Source organism: Arachis stenosperma, chromosome 4 (genome assembly GCF_014773155.1).
Source record: "Arachis stenosperma cultivar V10309 chromosome 4, arast.V10309.gnm1.PFL2, whole genome shotgun sequence".
NCBI lineage: Eukaryota > Viridiplantae > Streptophyta > Magnoliopsida > Fabales > Fabaceae > Arachis > Arachis stenosperma.
The window spans coordinates 117052364-117077633 of NC_080380.1; the positions used below are offsets into that span (position 1 = coordinate 117052364).

Here is a 25270-nt window from a genome sequence, read left to right on the forward strand (position 1 = left end):
ACTAATTTCAACAAAGCATGTCCTAAAAATGTATACCCTTTACCATCTAGTGATGCTTCAGTTGATAATTCTATGGATTTGGCACTTTAAGTTTTATGGATGTATATTCTGGTTATAACTAGACCCTGATACATCCATCAGACTAAAATAAAACTGCTTTCATAACTGAATATGGTAATTTTTGCTATAAAGTCATGCTTTTTGGCCTTAAAAATGTAGGTGCTACTTACCAACGACTTATGGATAAAATGTTCGCCAAGCAAATTGATCAGAACATGGAAGTCTATGTTGATGACATGGTCATAAAAACCAAAGTCAGCAAATCTCACGTAGATGACCTTGTGGAGATTTTCGCACAAATCAGAAAATACAATATGAGATTTAATCTTGAGAAATGTGCCTTTGGTGTCCAAGGAGGCAAATTTCTCGGTTTTTTGCTTACAAGTCGAGGTATAGAGGCAAATCCTAAAAAATGCTGGCTTATTATGAAAATGCAAAGTCTTCAAATAGTAAAGGAGGTCCAACGATTAACAGGGAGACTTGCTACTTTATCAATATTTTTACCTTGTTTAGTTTCCAAATCATTTTTCTTTTTTCAATCACTCAAAAAGTAAAATAACTTCAAATGGGATGATGAATGTGAAACTGCATTTTCACATCTAAAAACTATTCTTTCAAAACCTCCCATTTTGCAAAAAGCTGAACTTGGAGAAGAACTTTATCTTTATATATCCAATACTAACTGGGAAACTAGTTCTGCTTTTATTACAGAAAGGAACAAGATGAAAAAGTTGTTTACTTCATTAGAAAGTCTCTCCAAATTTTTGAACTTCGCTATCCAAAGATAGAAAAGCTTGTCCTTGCCTTAGTATTCTCAGCTAGGTGTATCCAACCTTATTTCTAGAGTCATATCATCAATATTCAAACTGAGCAACCGCTACGACAAGTGCTGAAAAAACGAGAATTAGTTGGACGATTAATAAAATGGTCTATCTAACTATCCGAGTATGATATCAGATATCAAGCTCGAGGATCCATCAAATCACAATACCTTGCCAACTTTGTTGCCAAGTTTACTGATCCCACCTCCGATGATATGCCAGCAAAATGGACACTATACGTCGACAGCGCCTCTAACTCCCAAGGGTCAGGAGTTAGATTTCTTCTTGAAGATACTAATGGAATTGATTTGTAACACTTTCTATGTTTCTCTTTCAAAGCCAGCAACAATCAGCCTAAATATGAAGCACTACTTGCAGGCTTAAGGTTAGGTATTGAGTTTAATATTTCTGAAATAAAGGTACAATGTGACTCTTTATTAGTAGTACTACAGGTAAATCAATCTTTTCAAGTCAAAGGTTCTCTCTTAACAAAATACTTACATGTTGTGAAATCACTCATATCTCATTTTTTAAAATTTGAAATTCATCATATTCTAAAGGAACAAAATCACCAAGCTGACATTCTGTTGAAGCTCGCCAGTACACAATCACACACTGTCACTCTTTTGAAATTCACTATAATTACACTAAGCATCCATTTCATTAATGTTTGCAACATTAATGAAGATGATGACTGGCAACGGCCTTATATCCAGTATCTCAAAACTAGAAACATCATGCCTGAAATTAGTAATTTGAAAAAATTCAGGAGACAAGTTTCATTCTTTACATTTTTAAATGATAGCTTGTATAAACGAGGATATATTTGTCCCATATTAAAATGTCTAAATAGGTCGGAGGCCGATCTCTCCATAGCCAAGGCCCATGAGGGCATATGTGGTACACATGTAGGAGCACAGAGTCTATCCTCCAAAATTCTCTGTGCCGATGATAAATCCCATTTTTAGGGTTTATCTTGTATAGATTTTGAGGATTTTATCAATGATCTTTCAAACTTATTCATATAAAAATGCATGATTTTGTGTTCCTCTCCCAAGTTTTTCTTATGAATGAAAACATGCTTCTTTTGCATTGGATTAGATATATTTTAATCCTCTTCTATTACCATTAGATGCCGTGATCCGTGCGTTAAGTGATTTCAGAGCTTATAGGGCTAGGATGGCTTGGAGGAGAGGATGGGAGCATGCATAAAGGGAAGGAGCATGAAAATTGGAGCTTTGGAATTTTGAGCAAGGACGCGCACGCGCACCTGGCGCGTACGCACGGATGCGCATCGTTGTGACCAGCGCGAGGGAGCCGAAGCCAGGAGTCGACGTATTTAGTGGCTGAGCCAGAATCTCAAGGGACGCACCCGCGTGTCTTACGCCTGCGCGTGGATTGCTAAAGCCCCAGGGACGCGTACGCGTGTTGTATGCGTACGCGCCGATGGCTGCACGTCATTTTTAAGAAGAAAACGTGACCAGCGATTTTAGGCAGTTGCTGACCCTGTTTTGTGGCAGAGTTTTGGCAGGAAAAGCATAAAAAGACCAAGGGTTAAAGGGCTTGGGATCCATTCACTCATTCTTACACATTTTTAGATATTTTCATTAGTTGGTTACATTGGGTAGAGAGAGAAACTCCCACCTCTCTTTAGAATTTCATTCTCCATTGCAATTCTCCTTTGATTTCTTGGTGAGATCAGTTGCTACTTCAATTTTGCTTCGTTACAAGTCATAGATCTACTCTTCTCCTACTCTCAATTTGTGTTCTTTTGATTCATTTACTCTAGATCTATGAATACTTTGTTACTTGATTTGGATTAGTAAATTGAGGTATTTTCATGTTCATTGATTCCAATTGTTTGATTGTTGATGATTGCTTGAGATATATAGTTTTAATTCAATTCCTTTTCCTCAATTTCGTAATGTCTCTTATGAATGCTCACCAAATGTTTGATGAAATGATAACCCTAGCTATGGAGTAGAATTTCCTTACTTGGCTTAGGGGTTGAGTTATTGGAGACACTTGAGTAGTGGATATCAATTATTGATTGAGAATTGAGAATTGCTAATTGGCTTGGAGGTTAGGCTAGGACTTGTGACTCAAGTTAGTTACTTTCACTTGACTTTCCTCCATAATTAAGGGTTAACTAAGTGAAGCAACACTCAATTGTTATCACAATTGAAGGAAACTATAATGATGGAACTTCCAATGCTCACCCTTGGCCAAGGCTTTTATCTTGATTGATTGTTTACTTTTTGTTAGCTTAAATTCTCATACCAACTCTCAAAAATCACAAAAGACTTCCTAATCAATAATGTTCATTCTAAGGCAATTCCTAGGGAGGACGACTCGAGACTAATACTCTCGATTATAGATTGTAGAATTGTTTGATGCGGAATTTGCGTGTTGGTTAGACTATACTCACGATTGGACTTATTACCATTTCTATACCGACATAAAAATAACGTTCATCAAAATGGGAGTACTTTGAGTGTCAAAGCGCAGGGAGGCTAAATTACCTACTACTCGCTCCAATTGATGAAAGGTTGCATGAAATCGATCCAGTGTTTCCTCGAGACGATCCCTTGACTCTTGTTCCTCTTGGATAACATAATTAAGATCATATAGCTCGTGGATTGATGGATATGGGGAAGGTGTATATGGAGATGGTGGTTTTTGGGAGTAGTTGCATTGGAATGGGGGTGGTTCCAAGTATGGCTCGTAGGGCTCATAAAGCTCTTGGTATGGTGGGTAAGGGTTAGAATCATATGAGGGTGTTTGGTAGTATGGGGCTTGTGAGTATGGTGGTTTAAAATTATGTTGAGGAGGGGGCTCATAGGCATAGTGTGGTGGGGATTGATTGTCACGAAAAAGTCTACCATAACCATTGTCTTGATATGCATCATCGAATGGTTATTGCTTGTAACACAATGGAGCGGGTTGTTGCCAAGAGAGTTGATCAAATCCTTGTGGCACCTCCCATCTTTGATTGCCCAACCTTGATGCATGTTTTCATTGGAATCTCCATTTCCTACGACATAATTGTAACCAAACTCACAGCCAAAGGGGTGAGAATTCATAGTAGCTAATAAGAATTAAAAACAAAAACAAACAAACAAGCAAAAAGCAAATATTTACAATAACCAATAATAAGGCACACATTTGTAATTTTCCGGCAGCAGCGCTAAAAATTGACGTGCAGAAAATTACCGATTAAGAGTTTATAATGAAAATTTGCATTGCAAGTACAGTTCTTAACCGACAAAAATTCCGCGTATTAATTTAAAAGGGGTTTGTCACAAATTAAGAATAAAATACTGGGAGTAGAAATCACAGATCGTCTCCCAACGAGTTGCTAAAAGAGTGCCATTTATCGGTCAGGAGTTTTTCGAGAAATTTGGAGCTTGGGAAATGGGCAAATAAATAATTATAAATTAAAGCAATGTAATTAAAAAGGGGTTTTATGTAATTAAAATAAAAGCCCGAACAGGAGAAGATTAATCGGAAGTTCTATCCTTGTTGGATTTTCCCAAGAGTAATAGTAACAGGTTATTGTTTTTACTTAGTTAACCCCTACCGAATAAGGGAAAGTCAAGTAATTAAGCCAACTTTTATTCACAAGTCCCATTCCTCTCCCTTGGGAAGGATTAGCGTCAGTGACTAGAGAGCCAGCCAACAATTTCCAGTTTCAAATTAACTCTTGAGCATTCCAACTCAAGGGTCTCCTATTAATCAACTCCAAAGTCAAGTTGAGAACCTACTCCATTGACATGAGTGCCATTTTCGCATACAAGTAAAGGGAGTAGGAAAACGATATGGCAAGTAAACTCAATTGAAGATAATCAACAAATAATGAAATTAAATAGAAAAGTATCCTTGCATTAATTAATTCCAAAATCGAAGGTATCCATATAACTCTAAACAAGATAAATGGGAAATAAAAGAGTAAAGAAATAGAAAATAAACTAGAATGATAGAAACTTCACGGAGGTAGTAACTCTTCTCAATATCCAACTCAAAAGCATAAAACTAGAGATTCTATAAATCTATGAAGAACCCTGGAGGAAGTGATAAGTTCTCTCCCAGATTTTCCAAAACTAAAACTAAAACTAATGAATGAGAATGTGTGTATGTCTTGAGTCCCTGATGCCCCCTGGCTCTAGTCTGTGTTTTAGGGCCGAAAACTGGGTCCAAACTCAACCCAAAATCGTCCCCTGGCTCTTCTGCGCGCTCACGCGTATGCGTCAGGTGCGCGTCCGCGTCTCTATGGAATGCACCAAGTTGTGCGTACGTGTCAAGTACGCGTGCGCGTTGATTCTCGCTTGTCAGCTCCTTGGTTTCTTGTGTTTCTTTCATTTTTGCAAGCTTCCTTTCCATCCTCTAAGCCATTCCTGCCTGATGAGCGGATAATTTATACGCTTTTTGGCATAGTTTTTAGTATGTTTTTAGTATGTTTTAGTTAGTTTTTATTATATTTTTATTAGTTTTTAGTTAAAATTCACTTTTCTGGACTTTACTATGAGTTTGTGTGTTTCTCTGTGATTTCAGGTATTTTCTGGCTGAAATTGAGGGACTTGAGCAAAAATCTGATTCAGAGACTGAAAAGGACTGCAGATGCTGTTGGATTCTGACCTCCCTGCACTCGAAGTGGATTTTCTGGAGTTACAGAAGCCCAATTGGCGCGCTCTTAACGGCGTTGAAAAGTATACATCCTGGGCTTTCCAGCAATGTATAATAGTCTATACTTTGCCCAAGATTTGATGGCCCAAATCGGCATTTCAAATCAGCTCAAAACTGTCCGGCGTTAAACGCCGGAACTGGCACAAGAATGGGAGTTAAACGCCCAAACTGGCACAAAAGCTGGCGTTTAACTCCAAGAAGAGTCTCTACACGAAAATGCTTCAATGCTCAGCCCAAGCACACACCAAGTGGGCCCGGAAGTGGATTTTTCTATCATTTACTCATTTCTGTAAACCCCAGGCTACTAGTTCTCTACAAATAGGACCTTTTACTATTGTATTTTCATCTTTAGATCTTTGAATCTTTGGATCCTTGATCATTTTGAGTCTTTTGATCATGTATTGGGAGGCTGGCCATTCGGCCATGCCTAGACCTTGTTCTTATGTATTTTCAACGGTGGAGTTTCTACACACCATAGATTAAGGTGTGGAGCTCTGCTGTACCTCGAGTATTAATGCAATTACTATTGTTCTTCTATTCAATTCAGCTTGTTCTTATTCCAAGATATTCATTCGCACTCAAGAACTTGATGAATGTGATGATTATATGACGCTCATCATCATTCTCACTTATGAACGCGTGCCTGACAACCACTCCCGTTCTACAAGCAAACAAGGCTTGAATGTTTATCTCTTGGATTCCTTAATCGGAATCTTCGTGGTATAAGCTAGAATTGATGGCGGCATTCAAGAGAATCCGGAAGGTCTAAACCTTGTCTGTGGTATTCTGAGTAGGATTCAATGATTGAATGACTGTGACGAGCTTCAAACTCCTGAAGGCTGGGCGTTAGTGACAGACGCAAAAGAATCAATGGATTCTATTCCAACCTGATTGAGAACCGACAGATGATTAGCCGTGCCGTGACAGGGTGCGTTGAACATTTTCACTGAGAGGACGGGACTGTAGCCACTGACAATGGTGATGCCCAACATACAGCTTGCCATGGAAAGGAGTAAGAAGGATTGGATGAAGACAGTAGGAAAGCAGAGAGACGGAAGGGACAAAACATCTCCATACGCTTATCTGAAATTCTCACCAATGAATTACATAAGTATCTCTATCTCTATCTTTATACTTTATTCATATATCATCCATAACCATTTGAATCTGCCTGACTAAGATTTACAAGATGACCATAGCTTACTGGTGCACGAAATTGTGATCACTACTTTTCACAACTCAAATAATCCCGGTAATGAATCCAAAAACTTGGTGTTCAATACCATGGCATAAACACAACTTCGCACAACTAACCAGCAAGTGCACTGGGTCGTCCAAGTAATAAACCTTACGCGAGTAAGGGTCGATCCCACGGAGATTGTTGGTATGAAGCAAGCTATGGTCACCTTGTAAATCTTAGTCAGGCAGACTCAAATGGGTATAGATGATGAATAAAACATAAAGATAAAGATAGAGATACTTATGTATGTCATTGGTGAGAGCTTCAGATAAGCGTATGAAGATGCTTTCCCTTCCGTCTCTCTGCTTTCCTACTGTCTTCATCCAATCCTTCTTACTCCTTTCCATGGCAAGCTTATGCAAGGGTTTCACCGTTGTCAGTGGCTACCTCCCATCCTCTCAGTGAAAATGTTCCTATGCTCTGTCACAGCATATGGCTAATCAGCTGTCGGTTCTCGGTCAGGCCGGAATAGAATCCAGCGATTCTTTTGCGTCTGTCACTAACGCCCCGCCTGCTAGGAGTTTGAAGCACGTCACAGTCATTCAATCATTGAATCCTACTCAGAATACCACAGACAAGGTTAGACCTTCCGGATTCTCTTGAATGCCGCCATCAGTTCTCGCCTATACCACGAAGATTCCGGTTAAAGAATCCAAGAGATATTCACTAGAGCCTCGTATGCTTGTAGAACAAGAGTGGTTGTCAGTCACTTTGTTCATAAGTGAGAATGATGATGAGTGTCACGGATCATCACATTCATCAAGTTGAAGAACAAGTGATATCTTGGACAAAGAACAAGCGGAATTGAATAGAAGAACAATAGTAATTGCATTAATACTCGAGGTACAGCAGAGCTCCACACCTTAATCTATGGTGTGTAGAAACTCCACCGTTGAAAATACATAAGAACAAGAGTGATCATTGGTTTCGGCCCCAGAGAGGAAACCAGAAGAACCAAGATGAAAATACAATAGTAAAAGGTCCTATATATAGAAAACTAGTAGCCTAGGGTGTACAAAGATGAGTAAATGACATAGAAATCCACTTCTGGGCCCACTTGGTGTGTGCTTGGGCTGAGCAATGAAGCATTTTCGTGTAGAGACTCTCCTTGGAGTTAAACGCCAGCTTTGGTGCCAGTTTGGGCGTTTAACTCCCATTCTTGTGCCAGTTCCGGCGTTTAACGCTGGAAATCCTGAAGGTGACTTTGAACGCCGGTTTGAGCCATCAAATCTTGGGCAAAGTATGGACTATCATATATTGCTGGAAAGCCCAGGATGTCTAATTTCCAACGCCGTTGAGAGAGCGCCAATTGGGCTTCTGTAGCTCCAGAAAATCCACTTCGAGTGCAGGGAGGTCAGAATCCAACAGCATCTGCAGTCCTTTTCAGTCTCTGGATCAGATTTTTGCTCAGGTCCCTCAATTTCAGCCAGAAAATACCTGAAATCACAGAAAAACACACAAACTCATAGTAAAGTCCAGAAAAGTAAATTTTAACTAAAAACTAATAAAAATATACTAAAAACTAACTAAATCCTACTAGAAACATACTAAAAACAATGCCAAAAAGCGTACAAATTATCCGCTCATCACAACACCAAACTTAAATTGTTGCTTGTCCTCAAGCAACTGAAAATCAAATAAGATAAAAAGAAGAGAATATACTATAGACTCCAAATTATCAATGAAACTTAGCTCCAAATTAGATGAGCGGGACTAGTCGCTTTTTGCCTCCGAACAGTTTTGGCATCTCACTCTATCCTTTGAAATTCAGAATGATTGGCTTCTTTAGGAACTCAGAATCCAGATAGTGTTATTGATTCTCCTAGTTAAGTATGATGATTCTTGAACACAGCTACTTATTGAGTCTTGGCCGTGGCCCAAAGCACTCTGTCTTCCAGTATTACCACCGGATACATACATGCCACAGACACATAATTGGGTGAACCTTTTCAGATTGTGACTCAGCTTTGCTAGAGTCCCCAATTAGAGGTGTCCAGGGTTCTTAAGCACACTCTTTTTGCCTTGGATCACAACTTTATTTTTTTCTTTTTCTTTCTTTTTCTTTCTTTTTCTTTTTCTCCCCTTTTTTTTCGTTTTTTTTTATATTTGTATTCACTGCTTTTTCTTGCTTCAAGAATCATTTTTATGATTTTTCAGATCCTCAGTAACATGTCTCCTTTTTCATCATTCTTTCAAGAGCCAACAATTTTAACATTCATGAACAACAAATTCAAAAGACATATGCACTGTTCAAGTATACATTCAGAAAACAAAAAGTATTGCCACCACATCAAACTAATTAAGCTAGTTTTAAAGATGAATTTGAAATCCTGTACTTTTTGTTCTTTTGTGATTAAAAACAGTTTTCATTTAAGAAAGGTGATGGATTCATAGGACATTCATAACTTTAAGGCATAGACACTAAGACACTAATGATCACAAGACACAAACATAGATAAACATAAGCATGAAAATTTTGAAAAACAGGAAAATAAAGAACAAGGAGATTAAAGAACGGGTCCACCTTAGTGATGGCGGCTTGTTCTTCCTCTTGAAGATCCTATGGAGTGCTTGAGCTCCTCAATGTCTTTTCCTTGTCTTTGTTGCTCCTCTCTCATGATTCTTTGATCTTCTCTAATTTCATGGAGGAGAATGGAGTGTTCTTGGTGCTCCACCCTTAGTTGTCCCATGTTGGAACTCAATTCTCCTAGGGAGGTGTTGATTTGCTCCCAATAGTTTTGTGGAGGAAAGTGCATCCCTTGAGGCATCTCAGGGATCTCATGATGAGAGGGGTCTCTTGTTTGCTCCATCCTTTAGTAATGGGCTTGAGGTCATGCCTTCTCAGTTGAACCGGCTTCCCTCTTGAATTTCTCTTCCATTGGGCGTCCTCTTCACAGATATCTATGAGGACTTGGTCCAACCTTTTGATCAAAGTTGACCCTTCTTCATGGCCACAACTTCATAGAAGTGGTCTTGATGCACCCTTGAGATGAATCTCTCCATCCCTCATGACTCGGAGGTAGAAGCTTTTGCCTTCCCTTTCCTCTTTCTAGAGGTTTCTCCGGCCTTGGATGCCATAAATGGTTATGGAAAAACAAAAAGCAATGCTTTTACCACACCAAACTTAAAAGGTTTGCTCGTCCTCGAGCAAAAGAAGAAAGAAGAGAGTAGGAGAAGAAGAAATGGAGGAGAGGGAGATGGCTTTGTGGTTCGGCCAAAAGGGGAAGAAATAGTGTTTAGGGTGTGTGAAAATGAAGGAGTGAAGATGATAGTGGGATTTGATAGGTGGGGGTTTTTGGGAAAGAGGTGTTGAGATGATTGGTTAATGGGTGAAGAAGAGAGGGGGTGGTGGGATAGGTGTGGATCCTGTGGTGGTCCACAGATCCTGAGGTGTCAAGGAAAAGTCATCCCTGCACCAAGTGGCGTGCAAAAATGCACTTTGTGCCAATTCTGGCGTTAAACGCCGGGCTGGTGCCCCTTTCTGGCGTTTAACGTCAGGTTCTTGCCCTTTTCTGGCGTTTAACGCCAGTCTGGTGCCCCTTTCTGGCGTTAAACACCCAGAATGGTGCCAGACTGGGCGTTAAACGCCCAACTGCTAGCCTTACTGGCGTTTAAACGCCAGTAGGTTCTTCCTCCAGGGTGTGCTATTTTTCTTCCTGTTTTTCATTCTGTTTTTGCTTTTTCAATTGATTTTGTGACTTCTTATGATCATCAACCTACAAAAAACATAAAATAACAAAAGAAAATAGATAAAATATAACATTGGGTTGCCTCCCAACAAGCGCTTCTTTAATGTCAGTAGCTTGACAGAGGGCTCTCATGGAGCCTCATATTTTCTCAGAGCAATGTTGGAACCTCCCAACACCAAACTTAGAGTTTGAATGTGGGGGTTCAACACCAAACTTAGAGTTTGGTTGTGGCCTCCCAACACCAAACTTAGAGTTTGACTGTGGGGGCTCTGCTTGACTCTGAGTTGAGAGAAGCTCTTCATGCTTCCTCTCCATGGTGACAGAGGGATATCCTTGAGCCTTGAACACAAAGGATTCTTCATTCACTTGAATGATCAGTTCACCTCTATCAACATCAATCACAGCCTTGGCTGTGGCTAGGAAGGGTCTGCCAAGGATGATGGTTTCATCCATGCACTTCCCAGTCTCTAGGACTATGAAATCAGCAGGGATGTAATGGTCTTCAATCTTCACCAAAACATCCTCTACAAGTCCATAAGCTTGTTTTCTTGTCTGCCATCTCTAGTGAGATTCTTGCAGCTTGTACCTCAAAGATCCTTAGCTTCTCCATTACAGAGAGAGGCATGAGGTTTACACTTGACCCTAAGTCACACAGAGCCTTCTTGAAGGTCATGGTGCCTATGGTACAAGGTATTGAAAACTTCCCAGGATCTTGTCTCTTTTGAGGTAATTTCTGCTTAGACAAGTCATCCAGTTCTTTGGTGAGCAAAGGGGGTTCATCCTCCCAAGTCTCATTTCCAAATAACTTGTCATTTAGCTTCATGATTGCTCCAAGGTATTTAGCAACGTGCTCTTCAGTGACATACTCATCCTCTTCAGAGGAAGAATACTCATAAGAGCTCATGAATGGCAGAAGTAGGTCCAATGGAATCTCTATGGTCTCATTTTGAGCCTCAGATTCCCATGGTTCCTCATTAGGGAACTCTGTGGACGCTAGTGCACGCCCATTGAGGTCTTCCTCAGTGGCGTCCACTTCCTCTCTTTCCTCTCCAGATTCGGCCATGTTTATGGCCTTGCACTCTCCTTTTGGATTTTCTTCTGTATTGCTTGGGAGAGTACTAGGAGGGAGTTCAGTAATTTTCTTGCTCAGCTGTCCCACTTGTGCCTCCAAATTCCTAATGGAGGATCTTGTTTCAGTCATGAAACTTTGAGTGGTTTTGATTAGATCAGAGACCATGGTTGCTAAGTCAGAGGGGTTCTGTTTAGAACTCTCTGTCTGTTGCTGAGAAGATGATGGAAAAGGCTTGCCATTGCTAAACCTGTTTCTTCCACCATTATTGTTGAAACCTTGTTGAGGTCTCTCTTGATTCTTCCATGAGAAATTTGGGTGATTTCTCCATGAAGAATTATAGGTGTTTCCATAGGGTTCTCCTAGGTAATTCACCTCTTCCATTGAAGGGTTCTCAGGATCATAAGCTTCTTCCTCAGATGAAGCACCCTTAGTACTGCTTGGTGCATTTTGCATTCCAGACAGACTTTGAGAAATCAAATTGACTTGTTGAGTCAATATCTTATTCTGAGCCAATATGGCATTCAGAGTATCAATCTCAAGAACGCCTTTCTTCTGACTTGTCCCATTGTTCACAGGATTCCTTTCAGAAGTGTACATGAATTGGTTATTTGCAACCATTTCAATGAGTTCTTGAGCTTCTGTAGGCGTCTTCTTTAGATGAAGAGATCCTCCAGCAGAGCTATCCAAAGACATCTTGGATAGTTCAGAGAGACCATCATAGAAAATACCTATGATGCTCTATTCAGAAAGCATGTTAGAAGGACATTTTCTGATTAATTGTTTGTATCTTTCCCAAGCTTCATAGAGGGATTCTCCATCCTTCTGTCTGAAGGTTTGGACTTCCACTCTAAGCTTACTCAATTTTTGAGGTGGAAAGAACTTTGCCAAGAAGGCATTGACTAGCTTTTCCCAAGAGTCCAGGCTTTCTTTAGGTTGTGAGTCCAACCATGTCCTAGCTCTGTCTCTTACAGCAAAAGGGAATAGCATAAGTCTGTAGACCTCAGGGTCAACCCCATTAGTCTTGACAGTGTCACAGATTTGCAAGAATTCAGCTAAGAACTGAAGAGGATCTTCCAATGGAAGTCCATGGAACTTGCAATTCTGTTGCATTAGAGAAACTAATTGAGGCTTAAGCTCAAAGTTGTTTGCTCCAATGGCAGGGATAGAGATGCTTCTCCCATAGAAGTCGGGAGTAGGTGCAGTAAAGTCACCCAGCACCTTCCTTGCATTGTTGGCATTGTTGTTGTTTTCGGCTGCCATGGGTTCTTCTTCTTTGAAGAATTCGGTCAGGTCCTCAACAGAGAGTTGTGCCTTAGCTTCTCTTAGCTTTCGCTTCAAGGACCTTTCAGGTTCAGGGTCAGCTTCAACAAGAATGCCTTTGTCTTTGCTCCTGCTCATATGAAAGAGAAGAGAACAAGAAAATATGGAATCCTCTATGTCACAGTATAGAGATTCCTTGAGGTGTCAGAGGAACAGAAAAATAGAAAGAAGAGGTAGAAGAATTCGAACTTAATTAGATAGAGTTCAAATTGTGCATTGAGAAGGAGTAGTACTCCATAAATAGAAGGATGTGGGAAGAGAGGAAGAAATTTTCGAAAATCAAGTGAATTATTTTGAAAACATTTTTGAAAAACTCTAATTGATTTTCGAAAATCAGAAGTGGAAAAGGAATCAAGTAATTTTTGAAAAAGATTTTTGAAATTAGAAATTAAAAAGATATGATTAAAAACTGTTTTGAAAAAGATGTGATTAAAAAGATATGAAAAAAAAATTATGCTTTTAAAAAGATATGATTGAAAAGATATGATTTGAAAACAATTTTAAAAAGATTTGATTTTAAAAATTAATGACTTGCCTAACAAGAAAAGATATGATTCAAACATTAAACCTCTCTCAACAGATAAGGCAACATATTTAAAATGTTCAATCAAATCATTAATTGTTAGTAAGTATCTTTGAAAAAGGAAAGAAATTAATTTTGAAAACATTTGATTGAAAATATATGATTTGAAAAAGATATGATTTTGAAAAACTTTGAAAACTTGAAAAAAATTGATTTTGAAAACAAAATCCTCCCCCTTGTGCCATCCTGGCGTTAAACGCCCAGAATGGTGCACATTCTGGCGTTTAACGCCCAATGCACTACCATTTTGGGCGTTAAACGCCCAACCAGGTACCCTGGCTGGCGTTTAAACGCCAGTCTGTCCTTCTTCACTGGGCGTTTTGAACGCCCAGCTTTTTCTGTGTAATTCCTCTGCTGCATGTTCTGAATCTTCAGTTCCCTGTACTATTGACTTGAAAATAGAACCAAGATCAAATAAACAAGGCATGCAAGACACCAAACTTAAAATCAGACACTAGACTCAAACAAGAAACATAAAATATTTTTGGTTTTTATGATTTTTATAATTTTTTGTGCTTTTTTTTTTCGAAAATTATATGGAAATAGAAAATAAAGGTTTCAGAATTCTCAATTTGGATTCCAGGAATCATGCAATGTTAGTCTAAAGCTTTAGTCTAAAGGAATTAGACATAGCTAGCCAAGCTTCAGCAGGACATTGCATTCAATGAGCTAAATTGATGAGGATCAATCAGCTTTGGTGATGATAAGAACATCACCTTGAAACACTAGAATTCATTCTTAAGAACTCTGAAGAAAAATACCTAATCTAAGCAACAAGATGAACCGTCAGTTGTCCATACACGAAACAATCCCCGGCAACGGCGCCAAAAACTTGGTGCACGAAATTATGATCACTACTTTTCACAACTCAAATAATCCCGGTAATGAATCCAAAAACTTGGTGTTCAATACCATGGCATGAACACAACTTCGCACAACTAACCAGCAAGTGCACTGGGTCGTCCAAGTAATAAACCTTACGCGAGTAAGGGTCGATCCCACGGAGATTGTTGGTATGAAGCAAGCTATGGTCACCTTGTAAATCTTAGTCAGGCAGACTCAAATGGGTATAGATGATGAATAAAACATAAAGATAAAGATAGAGATACTTATGTATGTCATTGGTGAGAGCTTCAGATAAGCGTATGAAGATGCTTTCCCTTCCGTCTCTCTGCTTTCCTACTGTCTTCATCCAATCCTTCTTACTCCTTTCCATGGCAAGCTTATGCAAGGGTTTCACCGTTGTCAGTGGCTACCTCCCATCCTCTCAGTGAAAATGTTCCTATGCTCTGTCACAGCATATGGCTAATCAGCTGTCGGTTCTCGGTCAGGCCGGAATAGAATCCAGCGATTCTTTTGCGTCTGTCACTAACGCCCCGCCTGTTAGGAGTTTGAAGCACGTCACAGTCATTCAATCATTGAATCCTACTCAGAATACCACAGACAAGGTTAGACCTTCCGGATTCTCTTGAATGCCGCCATCAGTTCTCGCCTATACCACGAAGATTCCGGTTAAAGAATCCAAGAGATATTCACTAGAGCCTCGTATGCTTGTAGAACAAGAGTGGTTGTCAGTCACTTTGTTCATAAGTGAGAATGATGATGAGTGTCACGGATCATCACATTCATCAAGTTGAAGAACAAGTGATATCTTGGACAAAGAACAAGCGGAATTGAATAGAAGAACAATAGTAATTGCATTAATACTCGAGGTACAGCAGAGCTCCACACCTTAATCTATGGTGTGTAGAAACTCCAGCGTTGAAAATACATAAGAACAAGAGTGATCATTGGTTTCGGCCCCAGAGAGGAAACCAGAAGAACCAAGATGAAAATACAATAGTAAAAGGTCCTATATATAGAAAACTAGTAGCCTAGGGTGTACAAAGATGAGTAAATGACATAGAAATCCACTTCCGGGCCCACTTGGTGTGTGCTTGGGCTGAGCAATGAAGCATTTTCGTGTAGAGACTCTCCTTGGAGTTAAACGCCAGCTTTGGTGCCAGTTTGGGCGTTTAACTCCCATTCTTGTGCCAGTTCCGGCGTTTAACGCTGGAAATCCTGAGGGTGACTTTGAACGCCAGTTTGGGCCATCAAATCTTGGGCAAAGTATGGACTATCATATATTGCTGGAAAGCCCAGGATGTCTACTTTCCAACGCCGTTCAGAGCGCGCCAATTGGGATTCTGTAGCTCCAGAAAATCCACTTCGAGTGCAGGGAGGTCAGAATCCAACAGCATCTGCAGTCCTTTTCAGTCTCTGGATCAGATTTTTGCTCAGGTCCCTCAATTTCAGCCAGAAAATACCTGAAATCACAGAAAAACACACAAACTCATAGTAAAGTCCAGAAAAGTGAATTTTAACTAAAAACTAATAAAAATATACTAAAAACTAACTAAATCCTACTAGAAACATACTAAAAACAATGCCAAAAAGCGTACAAATTATCCGCTCATCACTTACTTCATACCAACAATCTCCGTGGGATCGACCCTTACTCGCGTAAGGTTTATTACTTGGACGACCCAGTGCACTTGCTGGTTAGTTGTGCGAAGTTGTGAAATTATGTTTATACCATGGTATTGAGCACCAAGTTTTTGGATTCATTGCCGGGGATTAATTGAGTTGTGAAAAGTAGTGATCACAATTTCGTGCACCAAATTTTTGGCGCCGTTGCCGGGGATTGTTCGAGTTTTCGGCAAGCTTTTGGTCTAGTAACATCAGTGCCAAATTTTTGATCCGGCAACAGCACCAAGTATTTGGCGCCGTTGCCGGGGATTGTTGAGTTTGGACAACTGACGGTTCATCTTGTTGCTTAGATTAGGTATTTATCTTCAGAGTTCTTAAGAATGAATTATAGTGTTTCAAGGTGATGATTCTTATCATCACCAAAGCTGATTGATCCTCATCAATTTAGCTCTTGAATGCAATGTCCTGCTGAAGCTTGGCTAGCCATGTCTAATTCCTTTAGACTAAAGCTTTAGACTAACATTGCATGATTCTTGGAATTCTCATTAAGAGCTTTGATATCTTTATTTTCTTTTCCACTTAATTTTCAAAAAATCCAAAAAAATTACAAAATTATAAAAACCAAAAATATTTTATGTTTCTTGTTGAGTCTAGTGTCTCATTTTAAGTTTGGTGTCAATTGCATGTTTCTGTTCTTCTTGCATTTTTCAAATTCATGCATGTGTCTTCATTAATCTTCAAGTTGTTCTTGATGATTTCCTTGTTCTGATCTTTAAATTCTCTTGTCTTGAGTGTTTTGTGGTTTCTCATATGCATTCTCATTTTTCTAGTGTCAATGGTATACAAACTGCTAAGTTTGGTGTCTTGCATGCATTGTCTATTTGATTTTAGTTGCATTTTGATTATTCCTCATTATTAAAAATCCAAAAATATTTTTTATTTTTGTCTTTTCTAGTCAATAATACAGAGAATTGAAGATTCAGAACATACAGTAGAGGAATTACACAGAAAAAGCTAGACGTTCAAAACGCCCAGTGAAGAAGGCAAACTGGCGTTTAAACGCCAGCCAGGGTGCCTGGCTGGGCGTTTAACGCCCAAAAGGGTAGTGCTTTGGGCGTTAAATGCCAGAATGTGCACCATTCTGGGCGTTTAATGCCAGGATGGCACAAGAGGGAAGATTCTGTTTTCAATTCAATTTTTTTTCAAGTTTTCAAAATTTTTCAAAATCAAATCTTTTTTCAAATCATATCTTTTCAATCAAGTCTTTTTCAAAATCAATTTCTTTCCATTTTCAAAAATACTTGCTATCAATTAATGATTTGATTCAACATTTCAAGTATGTTGCCTTTTCTGTTGAGAAAGGTTTAATGTTTGAATCATATCTTTTCTTGTTAGCCAAGTCATTAATTTTTAAAATCAAATCTTTTTAAATTATTTTTCAAATCATATCTTCTCAATCACATCTTTTTAAAACCATAACTTTTCAATCATATCTTCTTAATCATATCTTTTTCAAAATAGTTTTCAATCATATCTTTTTGATTTCTAATTTCAAAATCTTTTTCAAAAATCACTTGATTTCTTTTCCACTCTTAGTTTTCGAAAATCAATTAGTATTTTTCAAAATGTTTTTAAAATCTTTTACTTAATTTTCGAAAATTTCTTCCCCTCTTCTCACATCCTTCTATTTATGGACTAACACTATTATTCTAACTCCATCTCTCTTGATAAGTTCGAATTCTTCTACTTCTTCCTTCTATTTTTCATTTCCTCTGACACCTCAAGGAATCTCTATACTGTGACATAGAGGATTCCATCTTTTCTTGTTCTCTTCTCTTTCATATGAGCAGGAGCAAAGACAAAGATATTCTTGTTGAGCCTGACCCTGAACCTGAAAGGACCTTGAAGTGAAAGCTAAGAGAAGCTAAGGCACAACTCTCTGTAGAGGACCTAACAGAAATCTTCAAAGAAGAAGAACCCATGGCTGCCGAAAACAACAACAATGCCAACAATGCAAGGAAGGTGCTGGGTGACTTTACTGCACCTACTCCTGACTTCTATGGGAGAAGCATCTCTATCCCTTCCATTGGAGCAAACAACTTTGAGCTTAAGCCTCAATTAGTTTCTCTAATGCAACAGAATTGCAAGTTCCATGGACTTCCATTGGAAGATCCTCATCAGTTTTTAGCTGAATTCTTGCAAATCTGTGACACTGTTAAGACTAATGGGGTTGACCCTGAGGTCTACAGACTTATGCTATTCCCTTTTGCTGTAAGAGACAGAGCTAGGATATGGTTGGATTCACAACCTAAAGAAAGCCTGAACTCTTGGGAAAAGCTAGTCAATGCCTTCTTGGCAAAGTTCTTTCCACCTCAAAAATTGAGTAAGCTTAGAGTGGAAGTCCAAACCTTCAGACAGAAGGAAGGAGAATCCCTCTATGAAGCTTGGGAAAGATACAAACAATTGATCAGAAAGTGTCCTTCTGACATGCTTTCTGAATGGAGCATCATAGGTATCTTCTATGATGGTCTATCTGAACTGTCCAAGATGTCATTGGACATCTCTGCTGGAGGATCTCTTCATCTGAAGAAAACGCCTACAGAAGCTCAAGAACTAATTGAAATGGTTGCAAATAACCAATTCATGTACACTTCTGAAAGGAATCCTGTGAACAATGGGACAAATCAGAAGAAAGGAGTTCTTGAGATTGATACTCTGAATGCCATACTGGCTCAGAATAAAATATTGACTCAGCAAGTCAATTTGATTTCTCAAAGTCTGTCTGGAATGCAAAATGCACCAGACAGTACTAAGGATGCTTCATCTGAAGAAGAAGCTTATGATCCTGAGAACCTTTCAATGGAAGAGGTGAATTACATGGGAGAACCCTATGGAAACACCTATAATTCTTCATGGAGAAATCATCCAAATTTCTCATGGAAGGATCAACAGAAACCTCAACAAGGTTTCAACAACAATAATGGTGGAAGAAACAGGTTTAGCAATGGCAAGCCTTTTCCATCATCTTCTCAGCAACAGACAGAGAATTCTAAGCAGAACCACTCTGACTTAGCAACCATGGTCTCTGATCTAATCAAAACCACTCAAAGTTTCATGACTGAAACAAGGTCTTCCATTAGAAACTTAGAGGCACAAGTGGGACAGCTGAGCAAGAAAATTACTGAACTCCCTCCTAGTACTCTTCCAAGCAATACAGAAGAGAATCCAAAAGGAGAATGCAAGGCCATTAACATGATCCACATGGCCGAACTAGAAGAGGAAGAAGAGGCAGTGAACGCCACTGAGGAAGACCTCAATGGACGTCCACTGGCCTCCAATGAGTTCCCTAATGAGGAACCATGAGAATCTGAGGCTCACACTGAGACCATAGAGATTCCAATGGATTTACTTCTGCCATTCATGAGCTCTGATGAGTATTCTTCTTCTGAAGAGGATGAGTATGTCACTGAAGAGCAAGTTGCTAAATATCTTGGAGCAATCATGAAGCTAAATGACAAGTTATTTGGTAATGAGACTTGGGAGAACGAACCTCCTTTGCTCACCAAAGAACTGGATGACTTGTCTAGGCAGAAATTACCTCAAAAGAGACAAGATCCTGGGAAGTTTTCAATACCTTGTACCATAGGCACCATGACCTTTAAGAAGGCTCTGTGTGACATAGGGTCAAGTGTAAACCTCATGCCTCTCTCTGTAATGGAGAAGCTAGGGATCTTTGAGGTACAAGCTGCAAGAATCTCACTAGAGATGGTAGACAGTTCAAGAAAATAAGCTTATGGACTTGTAGAGGATGTTCTGGTAAAGATTGAAGACCATTACATCCCTGCTAATTTCATAGTCCTAGAGACTGGGAAGTGCATGGATGAATCCATCATCCTTGGCAGACCCTTCCTAGCCATAGCAAAGGCTGTGATTGATGTGGACAGAGGAGAATTGATCATTCAAGTGAATAAAGAATCCTTAGTGTTTAAGGCTCAAGGACATCCCTTTGTAACCATGGAGAGGAAGCATGAAGAGCTTCTCTCAAAACAGAGTCAAACAGAGCCCCCACAGTCAAACTCTAAGTTTGGTGTTGGGAGGCCACAACCAAATTCTAAGTTTGGTGTTGAACCCCCACATTCAAACTCTAAGTTTGGTGTTGGGAGGTTCCAACATTGCTCTGAGTATCTGTGAGGCTCCATGAGAGCCCACTGTCAAGCTATTGACATTAAAGAAGCGCTTGTTGGGAGGCAACCCAATGTTATATTTTATCTATTTTCCTTTGTTATTTCATGTTTTCTGTAGGTTGATGATCATGAGAAGTCACAAAATCAATTGAAAAAGCAAAAACAGAATGAAAAACAGAAAGAAAAACAGCACACCTTGGAGGAAGACCTTGCTGGCGTTTAAACGCCAGTAAGGGCAGCAAATGGGTGTTTAACGCCTAGTCTGGCACCATTCTGGGTGTTTAACGCCAGAAAAGGGCACCAGACTGGCGTTAAACACCAGGAAAGGGCAAGAAGTTGGCGTTAAACGCCAGAAATGGGCACCAGCCCGACGTTTAACGCCAGAATTGGCACAGAGAGCAATTTTGCTCGCCACTTAGTGCAGGGATGACTTTTTCTTGACACCTCAGGATCTGTGGACCCCACAGGATCCCCACCTACCCCACCACCCTCTCTCTTCTTCTTCACCCATTCACCAATCACCTCAACCACTCTTCCCCAAAAACCCTCACCTATCAAATCCCATCTTTCTCTTCACCACTCACATCCATCCTTCAGAAAACTCCACCTACCTCACCATTCAAATTCAAACCACTTTCCCTCCCAAACCCACCCTCCCATAACCGAACCCTATCCTTCTCTCCACCCCTATATAAACCCATCTTCACCCCTTCATTTTCACACACCCTAAACACTACTTCTCCCCCTTTGGCCGAACCACAAAGCCATCTCCATCTCCTATAATTCTTCTTCTTCTACTCTCTTCTTTCTTCTTTTGCTCGAGGACGAGCAAACCTTTTAAGTTTGGTGTGATAAAAGCATTACTTTTTGTTTTTCCATAACCATTTATGGCATCCAAGGCCGGAGAAACCTCTAGAAAGAGGAAAGGGAAGGCAAAAGCTTTCACCTCCGAGTCATGGGAGATGGAGAGATTCATCTCAAGGGTGCATCAAGACCACTTCTATGAAGTTGTGGCCTTGAAGAAGGTGATCCCCGAGGGCCCTTTCAAACTCAAAAAGAGTGAATATTCGGAGATCCGACATGAGATCCGAAGAAGAGGTTGGGAAGTTCTTACCAACCCTATTCAACAAGTCGGAATCTTGATGGTTCAAGAGTTCTATGCCAATGCATGGATCACCAAGAACCATGATCAAAGTGTGAACCCGGACCCAAAGAATTGGCTTACAATGGTTCGGGGGAAATACTTAGATTTTAGTCCAGAAAATGTAAGGTTGGCATTCAACTTGCCCATGATGCAAGGAGATGAACACCCTTACACTAGAAGGGTCAACTTTGATCAAAGGTTGGACCAAGTCCTCATAGTCATGAAATCAACACCTCCCTAGGAGAATTGAGTTCCAACATGGGACAACTAAGGGTGGAGCACCAAGAACATTCCATTCTCCTCCATGAAATTAGAGAAGATCAAAGAATCATGAGAGAGGAGCAAAAAAGGCAAGGAGGAGACATTGAGGAGCTCAAGCACTCCATAAGATCTTCAAGAGGAAGAACAAGCCGCCATCACTAAGGTGGACCCGTTCTTTGATTTCCTTGTTCCTTATTTTCCTGTTTTTCGAAAATTATGCTTTATGTTTATCTATGTTTGTGTCTTGTGATCATTAGTGTCTTAGTGTCTATGCCTTAAAGTTATGAATGTCCTATGAATCCATCACCTTTCTTGAATGAAAAATGTTCTTAATTGAAAAAGAGAAGAATTGCATGAATTTTAAATTTTATAACAGATTAATTATTTTGATGTGGTGGCAATACTTTTGTTTTCTGAATGTATGCTTGAACAGTGCATAAGTCTTTTGAATTTGTTGTTCATGAATGTTGGCTCTTGAAAGAATGATGAAAAAGGAGACATGTTACTGAGGATCTGAAAAATCATAAAAATGATTATTGAAGCAAGAAAAAGCAGTGAATTCAAAAAAAAATGGAGAAAAGAAAAAAAAATAAAAAATAAAGTTGTGATCCAAGGCAAAAAGAGTGTGCTTAAGAACCCTGGACACCTCTAATTGGGGACTCTAGCAAAGCTGAGTCACAATCTGAAAAGGTTCACCCAATTATGTGTCTGTGGCATGTATGTATCCGGTGGTAATACTGGAAGACAGAGTGCTTTAGGCCACGGCCAAGACTCATAAAGTAGCTGTGTTCAAGAATCATCATACTTAACTAGGAGAATCAATGACACTATCTGGATTCTGAGTTCCTATAGAAGCCAATCATTCTGAATTTCAAAGGATAGAGTGAGATGCCAAAACTGTTCAGAGGCAAAAAGCTAAAAGCCCCGCTCATCTAATTAATACTGATCTTCATAGATGTTTTTGGAATTCATTGCATATTCTCTTCTCTTTATCTTATTTGATTTTCAGTTGCTTGGAGACAAGCAACAATTTAAGTTTGGTGTTGTGATGAGCGGATAATTTATACGCTTTTTGGCATAGTTTTTAGTATGTTTTAGTTAGTTTTTATTATATTTTTATTAGTTTTTAGTTAAAATTCACTTTTCTGGACTTTACTATGAGTTTGTGTATTTTTCTATGATTTCAGGTATTTTCTGGCTGAAATTGAGGGACTTGAGCAAAAATCTGATTCAGAGACTGAAAAGGACTGCAGGTGCTATTGGATTCTGACCTCCCTGCACTCGAAGTGGATTTTCTGGAGCTACAGAAGCCCAATTGGCGCGCTCTCAACGGCGTTGGAAAGTAGACATCCTGGGCTTTCCAGCAATGTATAATAGTCCATACTTTGTCCAATATTTGATGGCCCAAATCGGTGTTCCAAATCAGCTCAAAATTGCCCGGCGTTAAACATCGGAACTGGCACAAGAATGGGAGTTAAACGCCCAAACTGGCACAAAAGCTGGCGTTTAACTCCAAGAAGAGTCTCTACACAAAAATGCTTCAATGCTCAGCCCAAGCACACACCAAGTGGGCCCGGAAGTAGATTTTTCTGTCATTTACTCATTTCTGTAAACCCTAGGCTACTAGTTCTCTACAAATAGGACCTTTTACTATTGTATTTTCATCTTTAGATCTTTGAATCTTTGGATCCTTGATCATTTTGAGTCTTTTGATCATGTATTGGGAGGCTGGCCATTCGGCCATGCCTAGACCTTGTTCTTATGTATTTTCAATGGTGGAGTTTCTACACACCATAGATTAAGGTGTGGAGCTCTGCTGTACCTCGAGTATTAATGTAATTACTATTGTTCTTCTATTCAATTCAGCTTGTTCTTATTCCAAGATATTCATTCGCACTCAAGAACTTGATGAATGTGATGATTATGTGACGCTCATCATCATTCTCACTTATGAACGCGTGCCTGACAACCACTCCCGTTCTACAAGCAAACAAGGCTTGAATGTTTATCTCTTGGATTCCTTAATCGGAATCTTCGTGGTATAAGCTAGAATTGATGGCGGCATTCAAGAGAATCCGGAAGGTCTAAACCTTGTCTGTGGTATTCTGAGTAGGATTCAATGATTGAATGACTGTGACGAGCTTCAAACTCCTGAAGGCTGGGCGTTAGTGACAGACGCAAAAGAATCAATGGATTCTATTCCAACCTGATTGAGAACCGACAGATGATTAGCCGTGCCGTGACAGGGTGCGTTGAACATTTTCACTGAGAGGACGGGACTGTAGCCACTGACAACGGTGATGCCCAACATACAGCTTGCCATGGAAAGGAGTAAGAAGGATTGGATGAAGACAGTAGGAAAGCAGAGAGACGGAAGGGACAAAGCATCTCCATACGCTTATCTGAAATTCTCACCAATGAATTACATAAGTATCTCTATCTCTATCTTTATACTTTATTCATATATCATCCATAACCATTTGAATCTGCCTGACTAAGATTTACAAGATGACCATAGCTTGCTTCATACCAATAATCTCCGTGGGATCGACCCTTACTCGCGTAAGGTTTATTACTTGGACGACCCAATGCACTTGCTGGTTAGTTGTGCGAAGTTGTGAAATTATGTTTATACCATGGTATTGAGCACCAAGTTTTTGGATTCATTACCAGGGATTAATTGAGTTGTGAAAAGTAGTGATCACAATTTCGTGCACCACTGCCCTATAAAGCCTGGAAACACTTAACACACGGATCACGGTATCGAATGGTATAAAGGGGAATTAAATGTACACAATTTAAGGGATTAGGAAGCAAGTTTTCAATCATAGAACAAAATTGGGAAGGATTTGTAAAACCACGCAGTTTGTATGAATAAGTGTGCAAAGAACTGATAAGACCCACTCAATTTAGCACAAGATAAACCATAAAATAGTGGTTTATCAATGGCTCTTGTCATTTCTTGAATGCTTCTATTTTTTCTTTCCACGACACCATTTTGTTGTGGTGTCCTTGGACAAGAGAAGTTGTGAGATATTCCAAATTCTTTACAAAAGGATTCAAATAAATGGTTTTCAAATTCAGTTCCATGATCACTTCTTATAGAAGAGATCTTTAAATCCTTTTCATTTTGAACTTTCTTGCTAAAAATTTCAAAGGCCAAAAAGACATCATTTTTGTTTCCAGGAAATAAAACCCAACAAAATCTAAAGTAGTCATCCACAATTACTAAACCATAATGTTTACCACCTAGGCTTTGAGTTCTTGTTGGACCAAATAAATCAATATGTAGCAATTCAAGTGGTCTTTTAGTAGAGATGTCTTCCTTTGATTTAAATGAACTCTTTGTTTATTTTCCTATTTGGCAAGCATCACAAGTGATGTCTTTGTCAAACCTTATCAAAGAAAGACCTCTTACTAATCCTTTCTTGACAAGTTTGTTTATTTGAAACATACATGCATGGTCCAATCTCTTGTGCCATAGCCACTTTTCAGATTCTTTATAATGAAAATAAGCTACATTTTGATTCTTTAGTTTATCAAGGGTAAGTCCATACACATTATCTCAACGCTTAGCAATAAACAACACTTCATTGGACTTTTCATTTACAACACAACATTCCAATCTTTTGAAAAACACTAAATAACCCAAATCACAGAATTGACTTATGCTTAACAAGTTATGCCTTAAACCATTAACCAAAAAGACATCATTAATGAAAGTAGATTGATTGTTACCTACTT

The 25270-nt window shown here is 39.3% G+C and overlaps 1 non-coding gene across 1 annotated transcript; it reads left to right on the forward strand.

Moving 5' to 3' along the window:
- Positions 1–12312: 12312 nt before the first annotated feature.
- On the forward strand, positions 12313–12420 carry LOC130978503 (small nucleolar RNA R71). The gene has a single exon (XR_009086131.1). It is a non-coding gene; the product is annotated as a small nucleolar RNA R71 (small nucleolar RNA).
- Positions 12421–25270: the final 12850 nt, after the last annotated feature.